This window comes from Poecilia reticulata, linkage group LG15 (assembly GCF_000633615.1).
Source record: "Poecilia reticulata strain Guanapo linkage group LG15, Guppy_female_1.0+MT, whole genome shotgun sequence".
In the NCBI taxonomy this organism is placed as follows: Eukaryota; Metazoa; Chordata; class Actinopteri; order Cyprinodontiformes; family Poeciliidae; genus Poecilia; species Poecilia reticulata.
The window spans coordinates 4156318-4183208 of NC_024345.1; the positions used below are offsets into that span (position 1 = coordinate 4156318).

At 41.9% G+C, this 26891-nt stretch overlaps 2 long non-coding RNA genes across 2 annotated transcripts in view; one reads left to right on the plus strand and one right to left on the minus strand.

Annotated features, from left to right (window-relative positions):
• Positions 1-251: 251 nt before the first annotated feature.
• Positions 252-26891, plus strand: part of LOC103476417 (uncharacterized) — a 36870-nt gene continuing 10230 nt past the window's right edge. The window contains exons 1-4 of the long non-coding RNA XR_535466.1: positions 252-599; positions 2536-2645; positions 4690-4778; positions 6898-6990. This is a non-coding gene — a long non-coding RNA (uncharacterized LOC103476417). The remainder of the gene's footprint in view (positions 600-2535; positions 2646-4689; positions 4779-6897; positions 6991-26891) is intronic.
• Positions 13198-26891, minus strand: part of LOC103476416 (uncharacterized) — a 23730-nt gene continuing 10036 nt past the window's right edge. Inside the window, exons 3-4 of the long non-coding RNA XR_535465.2 lie at positions 14996-15118; positions 13198-13344 (exon numbers count right to left, since the gene is read on the minus strand). This is a non-coding gene — a long non-coding RNA (uncharacterized LOC103476416). The remainder of the gene's footprint in view (positions 13345-14995; positions 15119-26891) is intronic.

Below are 26891 nucleotides of genomic sequence, written 5' to 3' on the forward strand. Positions count from 1 at the left end.
GGGTGTTTTCACACCCGGCGGTCCAGTAGATTCAGTTCGATCGGGGATCAAAACTGCAACATTTGCTGCATTTTCAGCTGGTGCCGTTTACTTTCCCGCTGTGCCTGCGCTTAGTTGAAAAACCTGTTCACCTCCTCGCCTGTGGTGGCGCTACACCAGAAACTACTGAAGGAACAGAAACGAAAACAAATGAAGAAGACCAGCACAACGTTTGTGGTAGTTCTATTGTCCCAGAATGCACTGCGCAATAGTTTCGCACTCACACGACCCAGACCTTGTAGACAAACTAGAGTTTGATTGAAGCGGACAACTTAGAATGGCCCACGAGTTTGTCAAACGTTGAGAATCTAGTTGAGGATCTGTGATGTGATGTGGCCGGGAACCGTATCAGAAAAGCAGCAGCAGCAGCGTCACAGTGTCTCTTTGCTTCCACACACCTGACTCAAATGGCTTCTGAAGCTCTTGATGGCTTGGATCAGGTGCTCTGGAACAGACAGAGGCTCATCTAAACCATGCAGAGTAGAGCTACCTGAGGACCAGTGTTGATGTAAAAGACTGAAATGTCCCTCTGTTTACTTCAACAACACCAAAACCTCCCCGTGAGTACATTTGTGTTTAATTTAAGCTTAGCATTAAAGTTAGCTCAATGAACCGTCCATTGTGCTTTGACCTGTTTTGGAAAAGGAGTAACTTTTAAAACACTAATATTAGATAATGGGGGAGAGGAGAAAAACACACAGAGTCGAGGTGTTTTCCCAGACTTGGAAGGTCATCTGGACAAACATTCGCTGAAGCTACTTTTATTAAACACACACAGGTCCCGTCTTCTCGCACAGAGCACTTTTTGTAAGAGCGCCGCGTTTGTGAACCTGACAGTGGAAAATCTGAGCCTCCGTTTGGTCTTGGCGTTTTGATTTGTTTGACAGCGGAGAAAATTATAGCAGCAGGGGGGCGGCGGGGAGCGTGTTGGGATGGGGGTCGGAGGGGGGGGGTAGAAATATGAAAATATAACCGGCAATACTTCCAAAGCACCGATATTTTCCTCAGGATTCACAGCGAGTCTGTGCCTGCTTGTGTTTGTTGTTTGGGTTTACGTGCAGTTATGCGCGCGTGCGTACGCGTGCGCACCTCGGCATGCTGCAGCCGTGAATCATCTCTACTGATGAAATGCTGCGGTAATTGTTTGTCTACATATTGCAGGTTAGTTTCCATATCTCGGGGTTTTTTTCTGTGGTCTCCCTCACACTGCTCTGATTTGACTCTATAATTTTCATTTCATTCATTTATTTATTTATCCAACGTGCTTTATTGCTTTGATTCTCTAAGCCCGGGGTTATTTGGATTTAATGGGCGTCTCATACGTCTCCTTTCTTAGAATCAGTAACTAAACTTCTCAGAGTAAACTTTCTCATTGGAGATGATGGTTGAGTTGAGGAGAGCAAACACTGAGCGCTCTCTGATTATTCATAAATCTGGCGTGTTCGCATGACCTAGGGATCCAGTCTGGAGCAAATTACACCACAAAGAGTCCAGTCTGTGCGTTTGGCTGTTTCTGCGCGTCCCGCTTTCAGATGAGTTTCTGTTACTGGATGCACGGAGGGACACCACTGTGCCTTTTCTAATGTATTCACACCCCTTTAAATCTCCGATGTGTTTTCTGTCGACGACAAACCAACGCAAAGTCCAAAGTCAAGATTTTACTTTTATTTTTTTTTAATTTTTTTTACAAATAAAAATTAAGTCTTACGCGTCGAGTATTTCGCAGCTTCTAACAGGATTTTTTATTTTTATTTTTTCCAGGGTCGCTCATTTACTCTAAACAGCTTTTCTGTTTAGCGTAAAAGCATCTCCTCGGCATAATACCACTACCACCATGTTTGAATACTGCCGTGGCCTGCACAGGGTGACGTTGGTCTATGGTATAAAAGCCTAATAAAAGATACTTCGAATTGTGGTTTCAGTGAGACGTGAAAAAAATGTTTTTTTTTAAATCTGGCAATATAAATGATTCAGCATGACTGTTAACTTTCACCTCTTTTCCCCATTAGCTTAACCAAACCTGGCCTGGTTAATATTTGATGTTAAATTTAATTCCCCTTTCGCTACAACTTAGTGGATCACAGCGGTTGTTGTTGGTGAATCGATTGTTGTCGTTCCGTGTTTAAGACTAATCACTCATTATTTACTCCACGTGTCAATCCGCCACAGCTCTTTATGTGGCCCTCTGGACTCTAGATGTCCTCCTAAACGGAGCCTTCGAGATAACAATTGGGTGCTTAAATATTATTTCATCAATCACGACAAAGCGGATTACATCTACCAAATTAAATCAATGTGAAAAGATGTTCAATGTTAATTCATTTTAAGAAGTGCTCATCGTATGCAGAGACGGCTCTTCATTCATGTTTGAAGTTTCTTAATGGGTTTTATCAATACATTCGGCCACAACGGGCCCTTCGAGAACATAATGATCTTGATATGAAAATGAATTTGACACCCCCTACTCTGTGTGCGTTTGTTGCATTTACTGCGCAGATAACAACTCGGCTCCCCGGAGAGTGTCGGGATGCAACCAGCTCCATAGACCCAGGGAAGACGGTCTAATGGCCTCCCAGCACCACGGCTAAAATCAAGACTTCTCTGAGGTTTCGACTGGACCTTCTCTGATGCTCAAAGAATAAGCTTCGTTCTTTCAAATCATTTATTCTTTTTAAAAAAATATTCAGTGGGGGAAAAATACGAGGATATGAGTAACGAATAACTCCTGTCTTGATATGGCAACCTGGTTGTGTTACTTTTACAGTATGGCTTCTGAACTTAGTCGCTTTTATTGGGGCAGGATAAGCTACTGTATCACGGCGAGTCTCGGAGATTAAATTATGTTACGACATTTCAGCTGAAAATGCTGACAGCTGGCCGTCATTAAGGTGCCAAAAATGAACCTAAATCATCCAGAAGCTAAATAACAGATAGAAAACACTTACTTTTGTGCCATGTGGGCAAACCAAAAAAAAAAAAAAACCTGTTGGAGAAGTAAAGAAAGAGGAGAAGAGGACACATACAGGGCAGAAAAATGAGGTGAGTCAGTGGGTGTTACACCCAGGAGGTGTGAAAGAAATACAAGAAACATCTAGAAGGAAACGGAGGATAAAAGATGGACCAGGAGAAAAAAAAAATGGAGAAGCAGGAAGAAAGTGAGCGAGCGAGTGCGAGTTTAAGGAGAATCGATGTGAGCGCCTCTCCGCTGGGACGGAGCTAACAGCAGAGCAGACCCTGGATCTCAGGTGTCCAGTCGATGGCTGATGCATTAGACTGCTGATACGCGCCGCTTTGGGTTCAAACACACATTTTCTTAATACAACATGAACCCATTTCCCCCCCTCATTAATCATGTAATCTGATTAGGGTTGGAGGTCTGGGCTGCACTGCTCCGCTCACCGCCTTTCATTTTTTCCTCCGTCGCAGAGCAACGTCTGCATTAGCGCAGGAATATTAGCTGAAATTAATGCAAGCCCTGATGGCCGAGGCATGGATATGGTAATACTGGAGCTGAGACGAACCTTAATATTTACGGCGTGTTTACACGGCGTAAATATTATCTCGATATTTACTAACCATGTCGGTCGGCTTGCATTATTTACTGAATTGAAAGCAGTCTTGACTTTTATTTCTCAAACCTTTGCTCTCACAGTCACGTCTGGGCTTCAACATTTCAGTACAGGATCAGTGGGGTCGGAGAGAAGTTTAACTACGCTGACAGACATGTGAAAAAATGTCATTTTTATTTAGGGTCCATGAAATGCAACATCAGTTCAGACAGAAGCTGAACCGACTGAATTACTTTGAATTATTCCAATCGTGTAACTCCGATTTGCATATTTGTCGATTCATCATGAATTTAAATGTGGTTTTATCTTTCTAAATTAGTTGAAAATATTTACAACTTTTTTTGAATAAATATTGAGTGAATTTAAACGTTACCTCCTTGATTTGCCTAACAACAAGAAGGAGGGGAAAAAAAGTTCTGAGTCACACAGTGTGTCAGAAATCAAACCCTCTGTTGCTCCATATAGTGGCTTAGTTTGCTTATTTATTGGACCGGCTCTGTTAATGCTCAATTAAGCATGTTATTGATCAGAGACCAACCAGCCTTTTTGTTGAAGAGAAAAAATAAAAAGTCAGATTTTAGAAGCCTCCAAGCATTTTCAGTGCTTATTTCCTCAAACTGTTTTTCTTCTTTTTGCAATTATTTAATATTTTTTTCTCTTTGTGTCCTTCGAATCACTTGGGATTTGGTGGGATTTTATTTGCACACAAAAAATAAGATATTCAAGAGCTGTTAATGGATATGGATTATTACAAAGAAATACAATAACATGTCAGATGTCCTGTGTATCATTTGCATTGATGGCAAATATGTAGATACATATCAATAAAAACACATTAATGCTCAAGTTTGTGAGCATGCACAGTTAGCAATCGGCCGCTGTTCCCTTCTGCTCTGCGTTAAAACAAGTGTGTATTATTTTACGGATATTGTTTAATATTTTTCAATCAAATATTATTGTTAGGTTGAAGGTGCATTTCCAACTTATCACACTGAAACATTTCAGTAATATTTCAGTGAAATTATGCCAGAATCAGCCGTTCAGACTTTTTTTTTTTTTTTAATTTGTCTGCTTCAAACAGACCAGAGCCTGTGTTCCTCCGATTGTCCTCTTCAGCTGAAGTGGTGAGAGCGTTCATCCGCACCAAGCATGCAAACTCTGCGAACCAAGGTAACAAAGCTAACCAAAGGGAGGAAGTGACGTATGACGTGCCTCGCTCACTCTCTTTTCCATATTCTCTCCAGGAAAAGAGCGAATGCCTTGAACAATTCAGCCTCTAGGGACAGTGCCTCAATTGTGCAGCTGACATAAGCACACGATGGCAAGTGATTTGGCCTGTTTTGAAAAGTGCAGCGTCAAAATCAATCGAGCCAAAGTGACATTGTTCACTGTCCCCTGAGAATCAAAGCTCTTATACCTTTAAACTGATGACACCTACATATTAATATCCTCATCTTTACACAAAGCACTATTTAGCCATGTTGTCAATCGCAGTACAAACACACATTAAATGACATGAAACATTTGGCTTTTGTAAAGAATACCAAGATGTAAAAAGAACTGTTCTTACTTTGCGCAGGTTTAATCTTTATGCTTTGACAGTAAGCAAGCAAACAAAAAACAGCTGCATCAATCCCTCTTACAATAAAAGTAACAAAACTTTCAAAATGTAGGAGTTTAAATCAGTGTGACAGTCTGGATTTCTGCGTGTGTTTTAAATGCGAATCCATAGCATATAACAAAATGCAAAGGTGGAACTCTGCTGTGCTTGTTAGGTGTGAAGCCCAAGCAAATACTGGGATAATTCACCAGCAGTCAGCTTCCTGTCTGGTTATGCACAGTGCTGAGTTACTTCTTTATGGCTTTGCATAGGGTTTCCATAGCGCATTAGAGTAATGAATTTATTGGAAGGTGACCAAAATTAAACAAGTAAAGATAAGTTGAGGCTCTTTAGGGGGCAGTGTCACCCCTGACAAGCCCAGCTGCATCACTGCATCATTTCCAGCTTGCAGTCATCCCAGTTCAAAATGGGTGCAAAATAAAAACTGGACCTTTACCTTTAATAACCCCCCAAAAAAGCAGGATGCAGTGCAGATTCTGACTTTTTGCAGACTTCACATATTAAATCTAAACAGTGTTCGGCTGCAAGTTTTTTTAAAAGATCATAAACAAAATATTAGAAAAATACAATAACATTTTCATCTGTTATTTAGTGGGGGGAAAAAATATTTTTATCTCAACATTTGTCATTTGCAACAGTTCTCATGAGTTTCCTCAACACTTCCAGTTTCTGAGCTTCTAGCAAAAAGAATAATATCTCCATCTCGTGTGTGTGTGTGTGTGTGTGCATGCCTGAACGTGTGTTCCACAGCGCATTAAAATGTATGCACTGAAACACCAGGAGGGTCACATCATATCGGGTCAAGTAGGGTCTACACACGGTCATAGATACCCCTGCTGTGTCTGTCACTCAGCGCACACACAGATTATCTCTGATAATATTATACAAATATACTCACACAATACTTGTTCTCTTACTTGTATGCTTACATTCATTGCCGACACGGTTAGAGAAATATTTGTCAGTAACTACATCAGAAAGTCAGAGAAATGTTTTTGATTTTTATTATTCTCATTCTTGTATAAATACATCTGATCATACAGCATCAAGTTGTTGGCTGCTTTTAGATGTTCTTTTACTTCACATCTTCATATATATACATATGTATCTGCTGTTGGAGGAGACATATTGGGGATCTCCTGCAGCACCACTGATGGGAGAGTTAAGTACAACACAGCTTAATCCCAGTAGACCATGTAATAGTGACTGAATACGGTACGTTGTTTACCTGCATACGGATGGGTTTGTGTCGTCAAATGTGAAATGTGTCGATGATGAGAACAAAAACTCATTCATAGTTCAGATGTTGTTTATTTTCTCCATTTTCTGATGCAACAGGAGCGTCCCAGTCCACCAACGATTTATCCATTTCCACTCACAGTGAGACAACGATCGCGTAGAAAAATATATTTTGTTGTCGCTGTCAAATATCGCTAACAAATGTTGCATTCGCTTTTGCACTGACACGCGGAGTTGTACGCGGCACTTCGTACACGCTTTGAAATGCCCGAGCGTTTTGCCTAATGAGCCCTGCTAGTCTCTAGATCAATAAACTGTTAAGTGGCTCATAGAAAATAATGACGTGGTGTTAAGCTGACCCGTCCACAAGCACTTCCACTGAAGAGCTGCCATCTTGTTAACATAGATTTTACTCATCACCTGTTTCAGATGGAGATGAGGTTGTCACCCCGGCATCTACAACCACAAAGAGGGACAGAAGCAGTAACAATCGCGCTCAAAGACGCAGATGTGAATGACTCTGTGAGAAGCGGCCTGTAACTCTGGTGTGATTTTTTACATGCTAACATAATACATACATTGAAAACAAATCTTCAGACCGACTTGCCAGGTTCCCTTAAGGGTGCGTGGCATAATTTAGGAGAATAAAGTATGAACAGGAATCCCCCATTAACTGGATTGGACATCCTCAGTCACCTTAACCACAGCCAACTCCATCCTTCCACATCTCCCACCCACAACTCCAGCAACACTCACACACTGGCACACACAGCCGAACTTTGAGGGCGAGCTAGCGAATTCCTGAGGGCTATCGGGTTTCTTGTTGCCTTAGCGACCAAGCATGGAGGCAGATCCATTAATCATTGAGAATGGTTCGCTCCAGAGTGGAGGTCAGACTGATTGCTGTGGATAGGGTGTCATCCCAAAATGTACACGCAGACACACACAGCATTCGCAGAGAACAAAGATTTGAATGAGAAATGATGCTTCTTGCTCTCCAGTCACTAGATTAAAAATAGAGTATCCGCTCACCCAACCCAAACATGTTCATAAAACATGCACTGAACATTATAACAAGGAGCATGTGCTGCTTTGTTACCCAAGCACATGTCGGCGGTACGTGTTTCTGTTTTCTGCTTCTTCTCGGCGTGATGGACCCTACTCCGAAACTCACGCGCACACCGAACAATCATCCCCCCCCCCCCAGTGCCGTCTGGGCGTCAGGACGACCACGGCGGTGTCATGTGACGTGGCCGTGTGGAGCCGAGTGGATTAAGAGATTGGAGCGCCGCATTTATTTTTCAGGGACTCGGCTGAAACTCTAGAGCTGCACAGGTGTCTAGGAAAACTGAGAGAGCAGAAAAGAAAAAGACGGGGAGGCAGAGGTGAGGGGAGAAAATGACGGGCAGAAACTGGGAAAAGGAAAAAAAAACTGTTTATGGCAAAGAGATGTTTTCTCTGATTGAAAGTTATATTCAAGTCACATCTGTCTTTGTGATTTTACATTTCCTCCCGTATTGTTGCTCTCTAAAATGTTTTCATTCACTTTTTTAAGAAGTGTAAAACATAACTGAAAGAGAAAGGGATTTATGGTAATACAATTCTTCTTAGTTCTGTCTGTTTTGAGCTTCTTTCAGAATGAGCTGCTTTAGAACGTTGTCACTTTAAATCCAAATAAGATGCTGCTGGCCACGCCTCCCCACCACAACTCGCAATTTATAAATGTGAAAATGTTTGCAAAGAGATGCACTCTTGTACCACGCTACACCTTTGACCCCCTGCTCCACAACCATCAAGAATGCAGTAAGTCAACAACAAAGCACTCGTCTTTTCCAGTAGCCATTGTACAGCACATACAGCTTTAAAGGCAGCTGACCACATGTGCTGCAGCTCCACTTGAGTTCCTATGTGAAGGGAATCGTATTGTGACTTAAAAATCAGAAGGTTTTTGAAATGGCTCGTTTTCCAGACACCACAGAAACTTTAACTTATTGCCAAAGAAAATGTCAGGGTGTGTCTTTATGCACTAGAGACCTAAATGACGGTACAAAAATGTGAAAAAAGGGAATTTTGCACAATAGAAAACTTGATGGGGATTGATGGGACCCATTCGCAGAAACTACAACATTTTGCTCACATTGTGGTAAAAGATTTTTAAGATGGTAATTGACAGGCCAAGAAGTTGCAAAATCCTTGTTCTTATGAAAGTTATGTAAAAATAAAAGCTTCCTATTTCCCAGTATGCCATTGGATTAGGGTACCACTCAGGGCATTTTTAACAATTAGGATGGTATCGTCAACTTCCGATTCCTGTTGTTGGTGCATGAATGCAAGTCATCAGTGTCCCATAAGAGCTACATAGCTGCACTTTGAACAGCAATTGTTTGTAAAAAGTCCCAATGCATTTCATTTTGAAAGCATGCAGAAATGCACAGTAGACTATCTGCATTCTTTTAGTGATCTAACAGGTCCAGTGTTTCCGTAAAAATCCAGGCAATTTTCAGTCTTTACGGTGATGCTGGTGATGAAATGAGACTCCTGCGGTTTCCAGTCACTGGTCCCAGTTCTGAGCTCTGTGTTCAGACAGTCACAGCTGAAATACTTGTGAATAATTCAAAGTCATTTAAATCGGAAACCTTTCTTTAAGCTTTGTCTGCAAACCATTGCCAGGAACTGCTACGATGTAAGGTACAAATCAAGTTATCAACAAGTCATAAAAAAAAAAAACTGAGAAAACAAGCTAGCATTGACCAATACTTTGACTGCTACACAACAGAAATATGTGGATTTATTGAAGATTGACTATGAATTTCTCACCTTTTTTGGCTCATCGTTCTTCTGATTTGCATAATTCTTCGTTTTGTAAGCCGGGTGTTGTTGCTAGCAGGTTTTTGACTGTGTTTGGTCAAAACATGTCCGCCGTCTCTCATTTGTAACATTTCTTCTTGTACTGTTGTACACATTAACACCAGTAGCTTAGCAAAAGAGAAAAAAGTGTCCCTTTTATTTAACAATAAGTAGCATCTTGATGTGAGAGCCTTAAATGAAGAAGTGTAACAAACCAGGTTCTCTGCAGCATTCAGCTCATATTTATGACTTAACAATAGAAAACAAACAAATGGAAAAAGAACAAATCTTCCTGAACATGAATAATAATCAAACCTTTTTCCCCACACTCAGTCTTTGACAAATTACTATGTTTGCCTTCTGAATTTTGTGTGTGGACTTGGTCTATAAATCAGCCAAAACGACACCTAATTTCTTAGGCGTTTGGCCTCTGCTTGTGCTTTTAAAGTCTTAGAAATGTAGTTTGTGAGTACATTTAAAAAAAGTTTCTATTTAAATGTGTTACCAACATTTTTGCAGCGAGATGCAATAATTCACATGGATAGGTGAAGGAAAACTTTTCAAAAGTTAGCAAAAAAAAAAAAAACATCTTACTGGCTGTTCCTTCACCAGAACAACCGAGCCGAACAGCCTACATAATGATATACTGCTAAAACAACAGGCAGTGGTCGGCCACAGATGGCCAAAGATGACCAGTATGTGACCGTACACTACGCAGACCTCATGCAATTTAATTCAGCCACTCACATGCACGTCTATCTCTAATGTGGTTTGTCCAGCCAGATTTATAGAGTCCTGGGAAACTCGATGTAGACGACCACAAATCAGCGTGACTATGAAACGGAGAGCAACGTGAACATTTCCACACGCACGTTCGGGAGCACACACCCAATCTGAGCACGCTTGTGTCGCAGAGGCACAGCCGTGGCTCGGGAGAGCACGGATATTCATGCAAACACACATAAAGCCGCGAGAGACACGCGCGCATGCACGCATGAAATATAGGTACAGCCACCGCGCCACTGAACTGACTCCCAAAGGTGCCCACTAAATTTACTGGCTCCTCCAGCTACTTCAAAAGACCTCCATAACTTAAGAGTCCAGACGATTTTATTGTTTCATGGAAGAAAGGAGGGTGGAAGAAAAAGCAAAGGAGTGAAAGGGTAAAAGATAGATGCAGTGGGGAAGCAAAAAAAAAATTGAATCGCTCTTTGTCTCGGATAATTAAAACTCCCTTGGCTGTCAAGCTCAAAATGACTCAATAATACAAATGTATGCGCACAGAAAAATATAGTTATTTAATTTAGTTTATTTTCCAAAAGATGTAAATGTATACTTTGTACTGGTTTCGTACTCTTTTTTTTTTTTTTTTAAGTCTACAAATGTTAGTGGACAAAAAACTGAGTGAGTTTCAAGACTTTATTAGGTATTGCGTTCTAAAATTACAAAATTAAGATGAAAGATGACATTTTACTGTGATTTGAGTATTTAGACAAAGTTCTTTATCTTTCATGTTCTTTCACACCACAGCTCAGAGCTAACATGTTTTTATAAATGCAGTCCAACTAACTTTAAATATGCAAATCTATTGATTCATATAAAAAATTAATCACTTCCTTCCACATGACAGTGATCCAGCACATCTTTGGGAAAGCTGAGTAATTTCCACAGCCTGGTGAAGACCTGTAGAAGTGATTTCCTGCAGCATCAACGAGGGAACCAAAACACATCTGAGGAACCAAACACCTCATAAACCAGACAGCAGTGACTCAGATATTCACTGTCAGCTGATCAGCAGGATTTGTTTGCCTCTTTCTGACATCATCGATCACGTGCAAAACTGGCAGGTTTTTTTTTTTTTCTTTTGTGCATTTGCTCAATTTTATTTTTGTGAAGTCCTGCAGTTGTAATCCATATTTAATCAAGTCGTGTACATTGCAACACTGCATAGGATCTTTACATATTTGTATAGCTACTAATTTACAGCTTCAGTTTTGTCAGTAGAAATCATAAATGAATGCGCAATTAAAATGGGACTATTTCACATCGTCTTGCCACGAGATCTTCTCATGAAATCTTTTTTTTATTTTTTAGTGCAAATAAAATAAAGGTCTTGCATGTCCCAAACTATGAAGGCAAACAAGGTAAATGTTCTCACACTGAAATGTTCAGAGTGTCTTAAAACAGTTGGAGACCCGGGGATTTTGGCACGTAGAAGAAGCGTGCAATTCCAAATAGAAATGGAGAACACGTGAATTGTTGTTTCCGTCTCATCAGCGTCCCTCGGTACACACACATGACTCACCCTGCGAGTTGCAATTAGCCGCAAGTTAGGGCTAATGATGTAGACACCTCTCCGCTGCGAGTTATGAGGCAATGGGTTGTTTGTTGAACTTGTTAATGTCTGCTCCAACGCTGACCTTTTGCCTTTGGCGCTGGACTAATGATAAGTGAAGGTGAAACGGGGATGTGTGTTCCTGTCATAGGCCCCGTTTAAAGACATTTTAATGGACAGCAGTTAAGATGGGCATTTGTAAGCCTGTCTCTTTGAACTAGTTTCCTCTGTGGAGTAACAGTTGGAAAGCTGAGGACTCATTTGCCAGCAGATGATGCACGCACGCATGTCGCTTTGATCAACTTTTACTGATAAAACGTCTCCATTTTGGTCGTTTTGCTGTCCTTCCTCATATGGTTCTTGCCCTGTAACATTATCAGTAATCAAATACTTCTCCACCTCAGCCGTTCAGGTAAACCCCTACCACACACACACACACACACACACAAAACATTCGCACACACAGTGATTGGTTAGATGAGACTTTGTACTTAGCAAACTGAGCTTCCTGACAGGTGGTCCACCAAATGTTATCGCATTGGCCATTGTTGTAAAGCTCCTGTGTAACACACACACACACACACACACACACACAGGCCAATTCAGTAAGTGTACAGAGGAGATCATGAGATAAGAAAGGTTTATCAGTAGGACGGGGGTTTAGTAAGTAAATGAATGTCAAGTGAAGTTTATTTGTACATTTCATCAACAAAGGGATTTATAACATAAAAACCAATCATGAGACAATCAATAAACATTACATTTTGTCAACTGCAAAGAACTGAATATCCTAAGGAGCAGGACACGGCGCCTTTTGAGGATATTTGGAGAAGTCAAAGTTGATTTCCAGCTCTGGTCGTAACTGTTCCTACATGTAGCTGTCAAGCAGCAGACGCTCTCTGCCCTCCAGTCAATAAAAACGTAGGCCAGGAAGGCAGCAGGACAGAAGCTTTCTTTCTTCCTCAGTTTGAGCTTTAGCAAGTCGTCTTCATCACCTCTAGATATCTGAATGTAACGCATGATTGGAAAAGAAAACGTGAATAATCCATCTTCAGGTTAACGCTTGAAAATTCAAGCTAAGTCTAAAAATAACTTGCATGCCATCTCCCTGCTTCTGTAGAGAAACAGAAAAGAAAAGAAAAATATAACTGCTCTCTGATGTGAAGCCCTGAAATGTGACTTTTTACAGCTGGTAGCATGGGGAGAAGATTTTACTCCTTTCCTGTCAGATATATCCTTGCCCGGTGCTTTTCTGCAGCTCTCCACACACACTCTGCTCACTATTTATGGCGGCCGTTAATTCCCAGTGGTCTGGTAAAGAGCTTCAGGTGCAGGTGAACTCTGAGACATGACAGAGGGCCATACCCCAAATCTGACACAACATTACGACCCGCTGACTCGCAGATATGAAAAATAGCCCGGACTCGGGTCTCACCAGGGGTTAAAGATTAAAACTTGTGTGTGTGTGTGTGTGTGTGTGTGTGTGTGTGTGTGTGTGTGTGTGTGTGTGTGTGTGTGTGTGTGTGTGTGTGTGTGGGTTGGTGTGCGCGAGCGCTGTGATAGCATAATGATTCCAGAATGGTGTTTCTGTGGGTTTCGGAAAGGGAATATGCATTGCCCTGGTTTCGCCGGCACGCAGCTTCTCCCCGTTTCGCCTAATGGATGTTGCCCGAGAGACCCACAAACGGTGCAACCTGCAGCATCAGGAGAGAAAAGGGGACAAAGGGAATGCGGGGGGAAGAAGACAAAGGATGATCAGTAATGAGATGTTAACACTTTGCAAAGGCAGCTGCTCCTCTGATGTTTTACTCAAACTAGAAACATTCTTCTGGTAAAACACAACTCTGTTTCTTTCTCTCTCTCTTTCTCTCTTTTCCTCATTCCAATGAACCGGTTATTTCTAAACAACCTTTATTGTCACACCTGACTTCTTTTGCTTACAGAGACGGCTCATTTTACTCCACAACTCGTATCCCATAACCTGCTACCCAATGTAGCTGTTGACATACATATCTGTACTGATGTGTACCCAGGTGTGTAACGGCATCTATGTTTTTTTTTTGTTTTGTTCTTTTCAGATTAATATCTCGTTCTGCTTCAGCAAAGCTGCATGTTTTCATGTCCTTATCTTATTGGAGGATGTATCATGTTTGATGCGTCCATTTCTTTGTTGAAACAGGCGGCCACTGTTGGCTCCCTGGGAATCAGTTATTGATAATATAACCTGACTTTTTTCCTTTTCCCCTGCAGAATTGCAGCTTCACACTGATGCTAAAATAATAGGAGCAAAGATGGTACCTTCTTTTTCACACCAGGCTGTATTATTAGGCTGTATGTTTTATTACAACCACAAACTGGAGCGCGTTTTATTGGCATTTTAGGTGCTAATGCATCAGAAAATCAATCTGTTTTCAATAGTTTGATTTTCTCATAAACCTCCAAAAATGGTGGGAGGATCTGCTAACATGACAAGGATCAAATGTTCCTTTATGGAAGAGTGGCAGGAGATCCTGTTTGTTGGTAACACAGGCCTTGAGGGGGTCGGAGAAGATGCTGCTCTGGTCTGGTCAGACGAAAAACGTGCTTTTTGGTCAGCCTACAAAATCAATGCAAGGAACCTGACACGGTAAATGACCCTTAAGAAGCCACGGCCATTGTGAAATACTGGTGACTTTGGGATGGTTTTCGCCATCAATGACTGCTTGGTGTGGATGGAAACATGGATGATGTAAAGTACTTGATAAACCTGGAAGAAAACCTATTAGAGGCTGAAAGGAGTTGAGGTTCCTGCAGGACGACCCCAAACATGTATATTCATGTGAGAACGAAACAAGTCAAAGTCCAGACCTGAAATCCAACTGCGGACCAGTGCAGAGACTTGGAAAGTGATGTGTGGCTTAGTGTTGCTCTGTTGCACAAAATCCCAATAAAACATATTGGAGTTTGTGGTTCTGGGGTAAACAAATGTTGAAGAATTTAACAGGGACCGATACTTTTGAAACGCGATCCACGTCATTAACAGGCTAGCAGACAAAGAGAGTGGGTTTTAAAAATAACAAATCATATTCTTTTCAATAAAATGAATTTGACCGACTATTAGGTTCTGGCTGTCTACTCTAGAAGGGTCACTGAAGGGTCACGGGCCCTCCTCCTGATCCAGACAGACAGCCTCGATTTCTTGATTTCCGCAGAACACGGATGGCTGAAATTTATACCTCGGCAATGTCAACTTCCCTCTGCAGCGCTGTCACTTACAGGCGAGCGCCGGAGCGCACAGGCAGGGGGAGAGCGAGAGAGGACATATCCCGTATCATTTCCTGTTTTGCAGAGCAATGTCTTTCTGACCTTGTTTATGATACGCCTCCATGCTTCTCAGTGTCGTCCTCCTCCAGGCCGATAAACACGATTCCGTCTCCCTGTCTTTTCCCTGCCAACCCAGCCAGTTTCCTCGTTTTCATCCATTCATCTCTGCGCACACAGCCAGACAGGAAAAAAAACAACACATCGTCGCAGTCAAGGGTTCAGCTCATGCAAAACCAGCGGCGTCATTTGCATGTTCACACGCCGTGATGGATACAGATACAATTCTTTGGAAAAAGGGTCAGACAATATGAAACGGGATTTAAAAAAAACAGAAGTGCCAATCAAAACCCCCCAAATTTTCCTGTACTAACCACGCGCACACACACACACACACACACACACACACAGTGACCTATTGAACTGGGATTAAATTCAACTCCCACTGAGAGGCAGCAACACTGAACCTTTTTTTTTAAACTAAAATTAAAAAAGATATGCATGTAGACACACCTGTTCAACCTTTTTCCCACCATTAATGCTCATTGTTATTTGCACTTTGCCACCCAGACTTTTTTACAAGTTTTCTGTCCACAGAAACAAAAAGTGTAAAACCAAACCAGAAGATGAACAGTCTCTGAACGATATTTGTTTCGCAAATTCTAAAAAAAAAAAAATTAAAAGAAGATCTGACGTATAGGACCTTTGTCTCATTTATACAAAATTTCAGCTAAACGTTGCTTTGTAGTTGCTAAAATACTGTAGAACAAAAAACTGTAGCCCTGCTTTCAGGTTGCTTCTATTTTTTGATTTGTTTTTCATCCTTCAGTGTTTCAGAAAATCAGAAAAATATTAGCAACTTATAAAGATTATTGGAGTCGGCACAAAACGCGTTTTCCAGGTTTGGAATGTGAAGCACCGAATGACTGCTTGTGCCACTTTTGGCTCCAACAACTGCTAAAGGCATTTGGCATACCTGGATTACTCATTTGCATTGCTGCTTCTTTTCAGATTTGATTAAATCGAGCCACATTGGAGGGTTTTTGACACAAGCAATTGTTTGTTTTAGGTCATGTCACAGGGTCTCGATTTGATTTTAGTCCAGACTTGGACGAGGCCACTCAAAAAAAAAACTTTCGCTTGGTTTTGAATTTTCTTTAAATCATTGTTCTAGGACGTAGCCTAATTCTTCTCGAGCTTCGGTTCACCAACTGGTGGTTGGACTCCTCAAGAAGTTTCTGCAAGAAACCAGAATTAGAAAATCCAAGTCAACCCTCTAACTCAGGGGTGTCAAACTCCAGTCCTCAAGGGCCACTGTGCTGCAGGTTTTAGATGTGCCACAGGTACAAAACACTGGAATGAAATGGCTTAATTACCTCCTCCTTGTGTAGATAAGTTCTCCAGAGCCTTGCTAATGACCTAATTATTGTATTCAGGTGTGGTGCAGCGGAGGCACATCTAAAAGTTGCAGGCCAGCGGCCCTTGAGGACTGGAGTTTGACACCTGTGCTTTAACTGGACTGAATAACACCAACAGAACAACAGCTGGGTTTTTTGTGAAATCCTGGATGAGCCTTTGATGCGCTCTTGGAGTCATTTTGCTCAGCTGTAAACAACAGCGAAGGTTCACTGCTGTTCTGTGTTTTCTCCATTTGCAGATAACGGCGCTCTATGGTTCACTAGACATTTGCAATGCTCCTCCTAATCGTCGCGCTAAGAAAACCTTAAGAATTGAGCCCTGACTCGGATGAAATGAAGACCTTTTTTTTTTTTTCTTGAGCTGAAATTGAAGCGTTTGCTCTCGTTTTATCACCTTATTGCTGCATGTAGTGTCTTCTAATGGTCTATTTTGGTTAAAATTGATGTTTTTTTGAGAACTGAAGAAGCCACTGCTGGGGCCCTGTAGCATTTGAGCCTTTCGCTGAGCCACTCTGGCTGTTTGCTCCCCCTTCAGCTGAGGCCTTGTGCCAGATGCAGCCTCTCCCTCCATCCCCATTTTTAACCACACGGTCAACAGAGAGAGGTTTCTGTTGATCTTGGAATCCGCTTTCAAAAAGCCTTCCCTTCCCTGTCTGCGCAACACGTCTGACGAAAATTCAGACTCCTTTTTTCCAACCAGAAGTGCTAGTTCTGGCGTCCCGTACGGCAATCTGCAACGCCATCTCCAAACACGCACACACGTACACACACACACACACACACATACAGAGAGAAGTTAACCACAGCTCGCTTGCCCCGCTGAAATGCCAAATATTTCATTTTCGAACAATAAGGGTGCAAGATATGACAAGGAAATAAAGAAAAGGCATGCTGGGTATTTATGAAAACAAAATGGGGCCGATTAACAAAGGCTGTTTAGATCGTGGCCAGGAAAAGGTGAGAGGCAGGTAAATGTAAACGCTCATCAAATTACCATCGACTGCCGTGCCTCTCATGGGCGTTTGCTGGTTTCCTTAAAAGCTCTCCTCTGACCAGAGTCCAGCTTCTTCTAATTCCACATGGAGCCTTGGGAATTTATTAAATCACCTAAAATGAGCCTCAGAATGTGCTGAGGTGCCCAGGATTGGCTTTCACGGCTATCTGAAAATGTCTTTGATTCAACAAAAGTGTGTGTGTGCGTGTGCGTGTGTGTGTGTGTGTGTGTGTGTGTGTGTGTGTGTGTGTGTGTGTGTGTGTGTGTGTGTGTGTGTGTTAAAACGTCAAAGTGGGCTCGTAGCAGCTTTTTTTTTTTTTCTTTTTTTCGCTGACTCGCTAAAAAAAAAAATCTTCCACATCCTTTTGCGTAAACAGGAAAATTACTCGGCGTGTCGAGTGCAAAAGAGTCTGCGTTATTTCAAAGTGAGATTTTGATGTATTTATAGTTGTTTTAACGACAATAGTGAGTGACAAATATAAAATATTTACATGTAGGATCAAAAAGTCTTCACCGTTGTCATTTCTGTTTGTCGCTCACTGATAATCCTGAATTGTAAGCAGTGCAGGTATCTCACCTAAATAACTCTCAACATGGTGTGCAGACTATTGAATAAAAATATTTTGAAACGAGTCAAAAAGAATAGGAGAAAATAGGATTTGCCAAATCTTAAGTGCTATTTGGAGCTTATTATTTGCAACAGAAAGTTGTTTTTATGGAAACTGGAAAAAAAAATTCAGCTAAAATGTAATATTCTATTTTCTTTCTCCCTCAGCTTTTCATGGACAGCTTTTTAGAAATCACCTGGCCAGAGGTTTGATACCGTGAGTTTGAAGTTGAGACCGAGCTATCATCGGTTGTTTTATTGCTTCAGCTGATTGATTATGGCAGACAGTGATGAAAAGTTCCTAAAGATCCAATTAAGAAAGGATTTCTTTGCTTAGTTGTAACGTTGTAGACTCAACGCTGCTCCGTCCTTTGAGTTACGTTTTATCTTTTCCACTGAAAAGGCATGTCAGAGCAGCGACTATCCAATGGAAAACCTCTAACAAAACACAGGAAAAATATTGCTCTGGGATCATTTGTGAAATCAGAAGAAAGTCTGGATTTTAAAAAATCCCTCTAAATTGAAAAAAAGAGAGAACAAATAAATGCACATTTGTTGCATTTCATAGATTTTATGTATTGAAGTTTTTTGCGTCACGCACGGCAGGTAGATAAACGGCCGTAAAAGCTTCTTTTCTAATTAAACTGATTGCCGTTACTGAAAACCTCTGGGTGGGAGCATGTGTGGCATTTCAGCTTGACAGCTGCATCTGTCCGGCAACTAATAAGCTCAAAAGTCGTTATGAGTAGTTGCTACAATAAAATTTTATCTTTCTCCATGTTTGACTCATTTGCCTCCAGTAATTGTTTTCAGTCAGTTTCAAGTAAAGTATTCTATGAGCGAGGAGCAACTCGTGCCTTTCAGCTCTTTCCAAGACCGAGTTAAAGAATTGAGAATTAGAAAGACTTAGCGGGAGAAGGCGAATGCCCCTCAGACGTCAACAAAGTGCACATTAAATGTGGATACACACAAAAAACACCGAGCACTGAGTTAATGAGTGTCCTTTCTCTTTTTTTTTTTTTTTTTTTTTTTTCTTTTTCCCCCTGCCCACCAGAGAATATAAAGTTTAACAAGCACTGTGGTGTCGGTGACCCTGAAGGGGAAACATATTCACCACAGAGAAAAGAGACTGATCACTCAAAGCTCCGTGGGTGTGCTGACTGTGCGGATGGCAGCATGAATTTAGCTGCAGATGCCATTTTGTCTGAACCGTTTTCACGTTTTGTCGCGTTCCAGCCACAGATTTAATGAATTCCTTGGGGATTTTACGACAGCGCAAAGTGTTGCCGAATCGCGGGATGAAGAGTTGCATTTAAGGAAACGAAAAAAAGCTTTACTATCAATCGAGATTTAAAAAAAAATAAATAAAAAAATTGCTCGAGCATATGCATTTCCCTCCTCCCCCTTTTAGTCTGAAACGCCTAAATAAAACCCACAGCGATTGCCTCTAGAGTCCATCGGGATAGTAAATGAGGTCCACCTGTGTCCAATTTAATTTAAATGCAGCTTTTTCTGCGACGGCCCCAGAGGTGTGTTTGGGATGGAAAGAGTGTGTCACCAACGCGGACCTACCAGGACAAGGCCGTCCACCGAAACTTGGCACGAGAAATCATAGAAGCAGCCACAGCGGGACACTTAAAAAATTGGGGGTTTTATGAAGGAGTGGCATCATTAAATCCATAAACAACTGTTGTGGTTGGAAAAACAAAAAAACAATTAGTTTCCAACAAGCCATTTAGGTCACAGAGCAAAAGTAGAAGGTTCTCTGACCTTGATGACTGAAACCGAACTTTTGGCGTTTTCCACAAGTTACGTTGCACCATCTACTCTTTTTAAAACCTGCTTCGCTAGTCAGGCTGAAAAGGTGAAGTCAGAAGGCTGTTGGCCACTGATTGGTCAGGGGTTGGAGTCACAAGAGTGAGTCTCTCACACTCCTCTACTTCTTTGTCCACATCCTCTTTGTCTCTTTTCTTTCTTTGAACGGGACAAGAAGCCACAGACTGAGCAGATTGTTTACCATATCTCCCGCGTCCACCATTGTTGTGTTGTTTGTGTCGCTTTTCACATTGGCTTACTTTTCAAACTCCGTTTGCCGCCCACCGCATGACAGCCCCAGCCACTTGAGCTACTACTCGGTGGTAATGGAAACCACCTGAACTGCGACGAGTTGGGTTGAACTGATTCAAGCCGTGCTGCAGAGATGCTACGCTAGACAGAGGCTGCAAAAATCTCGTCTACGCTGGAAACTCGCACTGTGGGAGGACGACTCTAATCTTACAGCCTGAGCTACAAAGGCTGGATGACCAGTACTGTGTTAGAATGACAAAATCAAATGCCTGGACGAAAACACTGAAAGTGCAGGTTCCACAGATGTTTTCCATCCAATTTTTTCGAGCTAGAGCTACTTGGCAATAAAATATTGGCCGATATTTCAACTTCTAGATGTCAGAAGCTGGGATCATTTGTAGCTGTACTTATAAAGTTGGCGTTCAATCAGGGAGGCTTATTCACATGCATGCCGCACTTTTCAGATTCTCATTTACAGAAAAGTCTTAAAAACCACACGATTTCCCCAGCCCCTTCACGCTTCTGTCGGTCCGTGGCATAAAATCTCAATAAAGTTTGCGATTCTGATCAGACGGTTGCTGTGAGGCGCTGGGCAGGGCTGAATTGGGGGCAGCTGTGCGTGTGCGAGTTTAAGAAAAGGTGAAGGTAGTAGTGAGGGTTATAGGCGGCTGCACCGAGCGCGCAGACTAATTTATGTCAGCGCTATAGCATGCGCCCAGATTTACCGATGGTAAGGCAATACTGTGAAATCTGCTCTGGGGGGCGCCTCCCGCCCCCCAGACCTGATGCCCTCTACCTCCCACCTTCTGAGCTCAACTGTAACTGTAGAGGCCGTGCTGCTGCAGTCCTGACGCGAACGACTCCTGGTCCCCAAACAAACCATTAGAGCTTCTGCAGAGGGTCTGTCTTTCTCACCCACGCCCAGAGACAGTCGCAGATGATGGATGATGAGCGTCCCCCACATCACCTTTAAGCCTCTCGGCTAAAAAGAAAAAAACGAGGTGAGCCGAGACAGGACAGTAACGCACAGGCGGGGCGAGCTGGGAGTGTTTGCGGAGGAAGTAAATCTTATCGAGCGACGTCGGCTTTCGGATAGGAGCAAAAGTTGGTGGCTTATCTGTGTGCAAAGGATCTTGGGAACATCGCCGGTTTGTTGGAACTATCCCCCCACCGTGCAACATGCTACTTTGATTATCCGTGTGCTCTTGCTCACTAGTAATGTTTGGTAGACACATGTCCCAGAGAGTGTCCTCAGTAAAAAGTTGCAGTTAAAGCAGAAAATAAAAACTTGAAAGTCTCGCTCCAGAATGTTCAGTATTTTTATAAGCGGGCCTGGCTTTTCTGCCTGCTGAAGTCATTTCTGGAGAGCCGAGGGCTTATAAAAGCCATGTTAGGGTTATTAAGTATATCCTATCTGCCTCAGCCTCCGCTGACCCTAAGCCAATGTGTGTGTGTGTGCGTGTGTGTGTGTGTGTGGTCATTAGGCAGAGCTACAGTGGAATCCGTTTTCTCTCAATAATTTCGCTGTTCGGTTTTTGTGAGCCTGAGAGGAGGAATGAACATCCTGAGTTTATTGGCCATTAGAGAACTTAAGATGTATGTGTAGGTGTGTATGCGTGTCCAATAGTGTGTGTGTGTGTGAGTGTGTGTAGGGAGAACCAGTTTGTTTGGCTAAGTGAAGCAATTGTGGTCTTTAAGTATCTCATGTCACTTCCCCTCAAATGGGGGCAAGTGATACAAGTCCTCCATTCTTAGCAACACACACATCTGCATGTATGGATGCTCACACACCTAATGCTCAATGTTTACCGAATCTCGGCTTTAAATGTTGTTTCTTCGGGCACGTTCGTCTCAAGCAATATATTTGGATTCGCAGCGCTCTGCTAACTCGCGCCCCTTGAACTCTTCATGTTTAGTCACATTGCAACCTCAAACTTTATTTGGATTCTGTATGAAAGACCAAAAACTGTCATCATTCAGAAGTAGAGGGAACATGAAGGTCATTTTCCTTTTTTTGTTGTTTTTAAAACCTGAGAAGTTTGCTGTCCATTTATTTGTGAGTTTTTGGTGACTGTCTCTGGCTTTTCCCATCTACAGAGTGATATTTATTTTATTCATTCTGCTTTGCAAAACAGCTCCAATCTGTGAACATCAGCTTGAAAGTGTTGCTGCAGACTTTCAATAGGGTTTACAGTAGTTCTGGCCTTTGACTGGGCCGCTCTAACACACAAATATTCTTCTGGAGTCCTGGCTGTTTGTCGGTGATCCCTGAATTCGGCTCTATCTGTCTTCAACATCAACTCCAGCCGGGATGGTGTGTTCAGGGCCTGCGGCGTTTTCGTTCACAGATGGACTCCATCCAGACTGGGTTTGGGGTATTTTTAAAAGAGTAATTGGCAACGGTTTGTCGCCGAGGTTTCCAAATGCATGCCACTCCTTTAGCAATTTTATTTGTTAAAAATAAAAATAAAAATCTATCTCTATTTTTATTTCCTTTTACAACTGTGTTGTAAAAGGATTTGTTGCTCTCTCAACAGAAATCGGCAAAAAGAAAAAAAAACAAATGTAGATGTTTGCATTTTTAATAAAGGCAAAGCACTGAAAAGTTCAAGGGGTAAGAAAACATTTCCATTTCATGTGAAGTATTAGCAACCAGCAAAGAACCGTCTTTACGTCTACTACTATTTTTTTTTTCCACGCATAGCGTTGTCTTTTAAAGCCCTTATTAGGGAAATCCAAATAACTAATGACAAATGTAATTGGAATCCAAACACCGGATCCGCTTGAACAGATCCGCCTAATGTGCTCGGCTTCAGCGTGCACACAGCCGCAGGAGGGGCAGACAGTTGCGTGTCAGGAGCAACCCAATGTTCCTCTAAGCCCAGGGCAAGATGTTACCTGATTGGCCCCTCCGGGGTGGTCCCCCTGATTGAGCTCGCCGGGGCGGAAAGCGGTGCGGCTTTGATCCGTGATTGGTTGGGGTCAGTTTGCGGGGTCAGCCCGCGTCTTTAGTGAAACCGAGAAGGCCGCTGATTAAGTGGAGCATCGCAGCAAAATGAGACGTGACACCTGATTTCGCGAGAATACGAGACGATGAAGAAGAGAGAGCAGGTTGGAGATCCATGAGGGCGAGGGGGGAATTGATTTATAAACTGCCCCGGTGCAATTCTTGCAACCTCTGGTAAAGCTGTGGGGGGGCTTTAGTCAAAAATGCTTTTTTTTTTTTTTTTTTTTTTTTTTTTAGCAAGGAAGAGAAAGGAAAGAGTTAGAAATCCAGCCTTCAATGTCAGAGCTTCTACTTGTTCTATCTTGAAACTTCTTTTTTTTTTATCACTGATGGCACAGTTATTGGCACCCCTGCTACGAATACTTTGTACTACAATCCCCCTTTTGCCAATAAGAAAGCACTGGATCTCCTATAACATTTCACAAGTTTGGCGCAGACTTTCATTCCTCTTTGCACAGGCTCCTCTCGTTTGCTTTTCTCTGCCCGGCTTCAGCGTATTTTACAGGATTTCGATCTGAAGACGGAGACGGTCATGGAAGAAGATTTACTGTCGTTTTATTTGTCTTGTTAAATATGACCCATTTTTACTAAGAGATCCACCAGATTTTGATTTAATGTCCAGGTATTTCTCAGTATTCATACACTGTAACATTCCCAAACCATCACAGTGTGTTGGTTTGTTATTTTGAAAACATCATTAATTTCCCACTGGATTTTTTTTTCTTAGTTTCATCTGAGAAAAGTACAGTGTTTATTTTTTGAAAGGTTTTCTTCCAATCATCTGGTGGACATGCAGGTGATGTCTAATGGTTGCTATGGATACTCGACGGGCCTCAAGGTTTCCCTCTTTGCTGCAGTTTTCCAAATCTGAAAACTGAACATATCTATTTTCTTCCTTGCCATCCAGCTCTGCGTACATGGAGAATGAGTGAGAGTTATTGTCCAGTTTTGTGGAACGTGACTAAAATGGTCTTTTGATGCGACACATTTATACTCATTTCAAAAAAGAACAGAAATGAGCATTTAACAGTTTCTATAAATTCTGATATTCTTTGTTTACATTTGTTTTAATGGATTTGCTGGGTTTAGTAATAATTGTAGTAGTAATTAGTAATAATTGTCAGTAGTTCCTTACATGGGATTATTTTCCCTCACTGAATAAAGTCTCAGTATAAAAAAAACACTAATTGACTGATTATCCAACATAAGGAACATTAAGACTTTTTATAAATTAATAGGTATGACAACAAACTTGTATGAGTATGTAAAGCAGATCTGCAATACATGGAGAAATGGAAATACAAGCTGATTTACAACATTAAGTTTGTTATATGGACGTCCATCATTTGTGTAAGTTTTCATGTATTTATGAAATAAATATCCGGGGAACAGAACTTTATGATTAAATAGATGTAAAGTACCACAATAAAATCAGAAAAATTAAATCACATAACTAATTGACCTAACTTTTACGTGATTTTTATCTACATTTGATCCTATTCTTTATTCATATCACTGGCTATTTAGGTTAAAAGTAGTCATTTAATGTTGCATCTTTTTTTTTTTATCTGAATGTGATAGAGAATTTGTATAGGCAGCTAAAGATTATGGTGATGGTAAGGAGGCATTTCAAACTCAAAGACCTGGAGCTCATCATTATAAATTGTCAAAAACACGACTGGAAACATGAATAAAACTGCTCAGCAGTAATCAGACGGTTTCAAACATTCTTCCACTGATTATTGAGAAAGGTGCAAAAAGTTTCAAGTCACCAAGTTTTAATAAAGTAAATATGAACTGAGAGATTTTTTTTCTCAAAATTTAAACTCGTTTTACATTGCTCTATTATCTTTAGAGAGCTCCCCGTCTCATTACAACAAAAACAAAATTCTTAGAAATAAAATTAAAATAAAATAAAAATTTGAATCTAAAAATCTCTGAATAATTTTGGTCTCAAATGCATGTCTTTTGTGATCAGGTTTCTCTTTTTAAAAAAAATTTAGTCTCAATGAGGCTTTTACTTGGAAAACTAACAGAGTTATCAATAAAAATCAAAGATCCAATTGGAACTGCTTTTACTGTTTGGTCTGCATCATCTCAAATTTAAAGCTTGATAATGATGCAGAATCTTTCTTTCACTTTTTTTGGATTTGAAAGTATCAGATATGTGAGCATCTGCAGTTCCTTAATGTTTTCATGCTCCTTGCAGCAGCTCTCCTGTTCATCTCCAGTCCCAGCAGCTGCGCTGCTCCCTGCATGTTGTGAGTTACGGCGATCTGCTGCCCGCCTGGCTTTTATTGATAACATTACACAGCCTGATGTAAATACGATTCTGGCTCCGACAACCCTCCTCCCCCCTACCCCCCCACTCCCACCCCAGCCTCCTCCTCTCTCTCGCTTTCTTGCCCCCCCTCTGTGGACGCCGGCACAAAGCTGAGCCTATGGATCTGCAGCAGTCTGTAAGTCAGCGTGTGTCATTTTCATTTCTTTCCCAAGGTAGAGCATCCGGCTTTATGCGGCTTGAAGGAAACGGAGGGGAAAAAAAGAAGCTGAGATCCATCCTGATAAACAGCCCCATGCTTTAAAGCTGGCTAAACGAAGATCCTGCCTTCACTTTTTTTTTTTCCCCCCTCTGTGCTGTAAATAAAACGTCTCTTCACAGGTTGATGTCTCCATGTGGTGCAAAGGAGAAGGCCTGAATTTTTACAGCCACATGTTATTTTAGGGTCATCGTGTCTCTTTTTTTTTTTTTGCCAGGAAAATAAAGCAAACAGGACTTACAGAAAGCACTAAAAGTCCTGCGTCGGTTTGTGAGAGCAGAGACGGAGACGCACGTTTTGACCCTGCAGCTGCACTTGCGAATGCATGCGCCGCTTTTTGCTGCCCTGACCCCGAAGGTGTAAATTCTACACTAATGCCTCGTCTATTTGTCCGACTATAAGGCTACAGCACACACCAGAGAAGCGCGGTGCAGCTGCTGTCCACCCACACACACTCCAACCATGTTACCCCCCCATCCACACACACACACACACACACTCGCAGGCCCACTGTAGCGCCACATGCGTCACATTCTGCCGTTCCTCTGACACACACAGACAGGAAACAAATGTGTGGTTTATTAGAGACTCTTCCCAATCTGCACAGATGATAAATAGCCCTCCATTGGTGCTGCCTGAATATTCAGGGGGACAAAGACCTCTTATGAAATTACTCTCTCATTAGAATGACTCCTCTGATTAGATAGCAGGCTTGGATTAGCCATCTGCTCGCCTCTTTAGGCGGAGGAATGATACGTTTAGAGCTAATTGCTCCTGATCCAAATATGAGACCCAACCTGAACGATCTGGTTGCAAAAAACGCGACATGGCACGCTCGTTTCGGGCCGATGGACACACACTCTGTGATTTTAATAGGAGATGTTGCGAAACACACACACGTCGGAGCATCGCGTTAGGTTTGTCAAACGGCTGCGTCTCCAGGGTTCTGCTGTTTTGGTTGGCCACGGAGAAGCTGGCGATTCGGAGGCAGATGTTTACAAAAAAATGTTGACAGAATTTGAGCCTGAAACGGGCTCTCTGTTTTCCCGGCCGCCGTCGCTCCGTTCGGCGCTTCTCGCATTCTCAATGCCTCTCACAGTTAACGCAGCACCAACTGGAGCTCATTGAGAGCTGTGTGCCGGTATCGGGGAGCTGCCACTGTGGAATGGACATATGTAGCAATTTATCACTTGTCTCTCAGCACATGTGTGGGTGGCCCCGCTGAGGGTATCATTGCAAATTGGGAGCAATTGACGGTAATCCCCCCCTTTCTCGCTTGTGCAGAAGCACATCATCAACCCCTTCTGC